Source organism: Triticum dicoccoides, chromosome 4B, assembly GCF_002162155.2.
Source record: "Triticum dicoccoides isolate Atlit2015 ecotype Zavitan chromosome 4B, WEW_v2.0, whole genome shotgun sequence".
Classification (NCBI taxonomy): domain Eukaryota; kingdom Viridiplantae; phylum Streptophyta; class Magnoliopsida; order Poales; family Poaceae; genus Triticum; species Triticum dicoccoides.
This window is the reverse complement of record NC_041387.1, coordinates 533,854,335-533,857,859: the sequence shown is the minus strand read 5'-3', so window position 1 is coordinate 533,857,859 and position 3,525 is coordinate 533,854,335.

Here is a 3,525-nt window from a genome sequence, read left to right as displayed (position 1 = left end):
TCTATTTGAACTTCATTTGCAACACGAGGATGAACAGGTCGAAGATTTTGCTCCGGCTGATCATTGTCATTATTGGGAGGATTGTCTTCAGACTGAGCATTGTCTTCAGGTTGATTTGGTGCGGAGATGATAAGTTCCTCTTCAGGCTGTGCTTCAGAGGGCATGATTTCACCAGTTCCCATCAGCTTGATTGCCTCATTTGAAGGAGCTTCATCCAGTGTACTTGGCAGGATCTCTCTCTGTGAACCATTGGTTTCATCAAATTTCACATCCACAGTTTCAACGATCTTGTAGAGATAAAGGTTGAAGACTCTATAGGAGTGTGAATCCTTTCCATAGCCAAGCATGAAGCCTTCGTGAGCCTTAGGTGCAAATTTGACTTGTGATGGGGATCCTTTATCCAGCATCTTGCTCCAAATACTCTGAAGTAACTGACATTTGGCTTCTTGCCAGTAAGTAGCTCATATGATGTTTTGTTCAGAAGCTTATGAACGTACACACGGTTGATGATGTGACATGCTGTATCAATTGCTTCGGGCCAGAACTTTCTTGGTGTCTTGTACTAATCTAGCATTGTTTGAGCCATCTCAATGAGGGTTCTGTTCTTGCGCTCAACGATGCCATTTTGCTGAGGTGTGTATGGAGCAGAGAACTCATGAGTGATTCCCATTGTATCCAGATACAGATCAAGTCCTGTGTTCTTGAATTCAGTGCCATTGTCACTTCTAATGTGCTTGATCTTCACACCATAGTTGTTCATTGCTCGAGTTGCGAAGCGCCTGAAGACATCTTGCACTTCAGTCTTGTAAAGAATTATATGGACCCATGTGTATCTTGAGTAGTCATCAACAATGACGAAACCATAGAGACAGGCAGTCGTTGTAAGGGTGGAGTAGTGAGTAGGTCCAAATAAGTCCATGTGTAACAGCTCGAAGGGTTGAGATGTTGTCATGATTGTCTTTGATGGGTGCTTTGCCCTTGTCATCTTTCCAGCTTCACAGGCACCACACAGATGATCCTTCTTGAACTTGACATCTTCGATGCCAATGACATGCTTCTTCTTGATGAGTGAGTGTAAGTTTCTCATGCCAGCATGTCCCAGCCTTCGATGCCAGAGCCAGCATTCTGAAGCTTTTGTGAGAAGACAAACGGCAAGCTGTGGACCTGCTGAGAAATCTACCATGTACAGATCATCTTTTCGATACCCTTCAAAGACTAGAGATTTGTCAGATTCCATTAGTACAAGGCAACGATATTTGCCAAATATCACTATCATGTTCAGGTCACAAAGCATTGAGACAGACATTAAGTTGAAACCAAGGGATTCAACAAGCATCACTTTATCCATGTGTTGATCCTTTGAGATTGCAACTCTACCTAGACCCAATACTTTGCTTTTACCAGTGTCAGCAAATGTGATGTGACTCTTGTCGGATGGACGTAAGGTTGAGTCCATGAGAAGACTTCGATCACCAGTCATATGATTTGTGCATCCACTGTCCATAATCCACTCTGAAGCTTTTGGTGATGTACCCTACAATGCAGTTAGGAGGATAGGCTTCACACAAGTGTTGTGAAGCATATGCATTTGATACATATAGGGACAGTCACAGCTTATAACACAGTTAGGACATGGTATGACTGATATGGAATTTAAATGTGAAGCATACAAAATGATATTTTAACGTGCATCCTCAATGAGTTTTAGGTCCCCAGCAATAGTATCGGATGCCATTGATTGTTGGCTGGAGACCATTTTCTGCAAAAGAGAGTCGGTTCTTCTTCGCCACCCACATTTTCAGTGGGGGCTTAGAAGCAATGAGTCTAAGTGCAGCATCTGAGAATTTTGGCTTTGAAGCCCTAGCAAATAGCCTTGCAGGAGATGAATGATACTCATATGAATAAGCAAAAAAGTTCTTAGTCCTATGAACATAGCGGTTCAAAGATACACGCTCATATTCATAAGTCTGAGCATGATTTCCCTGCAAAACATTGGCGTTAGGGTGACTCATATGAGTCCTGTATCTGTATGAAGCCTTTGGGCCATATAAAGCCACAGGTCTGGGGTTTGTCTTCTTCCTAGGTGGTGTCATGACGACATTCACAGGAAGATTCTCAATGTACCGCTTAGGTACCTAGATTTTCTTCATAGGTGGTCCGTTCCTGCAGTTAGTACCAATGTACTTGGCAAACACTTCACCATTCTGATTTTTGAACAGTTTATAGTTTGCATCAAAGGATTCATCAATGATAATAGGATTAGCATAGGTAAAGCCAGATAAGGTAGATGGATCTACTGAAGGTTCCTTTGCAGCAACCCATGTGGTTTTGGGGTACTGCTCAGGCTTCCAGTATGATCCATCAATGTTCATTTTCCTCTCGAACCAAACACCCTCTTTCCTAGGGTTTCGGTTCAGAATCTGCTTTTTGAGGACATCGCAGAAGTCTGATGTCCCTTCAAACTTTTGTACATCCCTGTTTCAAGCAATGTCTTCAACATAGCATTTTCATCAGCAACAGCAGTGGTATCCTCCGCAGAGGGGTTAGTGACCACATCAGTAGGTGAAGACAATGAAACAGTAGCAGCAGTGGAACATTCAACAACAGATGTAGCGTATCACACTCAATGCATTTTAGACATGGTGGTTCAAATCCTTCCTGAGCGGAACTGATCTGTTGAGCACAAAGTGAATCTCGCTCCTTCTGAAGATCTTCATAATCCACTCTTATCTTTTCAAGGTCTAGCTTTCTTTGAAGACATTCAGAAGAAAGCTTCTCATGATCAGATAAGAGAGCATTATGTTGATTTTGAAGGGCGTCAAACTTAGCATGCAGTCTCTGAAGACTATCAGCCAAAGCTTTTGACTGATCCATTTCAGCACCCAACATATCATCGCTCTTACTAAGCATGTCTTGAACCTTTTCCAAGATTCTTTGTTGTTTAGTGGCAAGGGAAGCAAGTTTATCATAACTGGGGCCAAATTCATCACCTGATTCATCATCACTAGATTCAGAGAGATATCATTCAGTTACCTTATCACTCCTTGCCATGTAGCATGATGAGGATGATGATGGTTCAGGTGTAAAGGTCATTTTCTTGAGAGATTCCTTGTAATATTCAAACGGCTGATCATGACGAGTGCGATGACCTTCGTATACATCACAAAGCCGGTCCCAGATTAGCTTCGCGTGATTGAGGTGCATAACATTCCTGAACTGATTCCGGGATAGATGACAGCAGATGACGTCCTTCGCTGTGAGGTTCAGTATAGTGTACTTGCGAATGTCATCAGCATCTGCCATCTTGCATAGATCAGTGAGTCCAATCTCAGTGACGGTCCATAGTTCGCTGTCCTTGGACATGAGTAGCTTCTTCATCATGGCCTTCCATCGAGGATACTCATGACCGTCAAAGGTGGGACATGATATGTTCCTCAATCCTGCAGTCGACATAGCTGAAACTCCAGGTGGTTAAACCGAATCACACAGAACAAGGGAGTACCTTGCTCTGATACCAATTGAAAG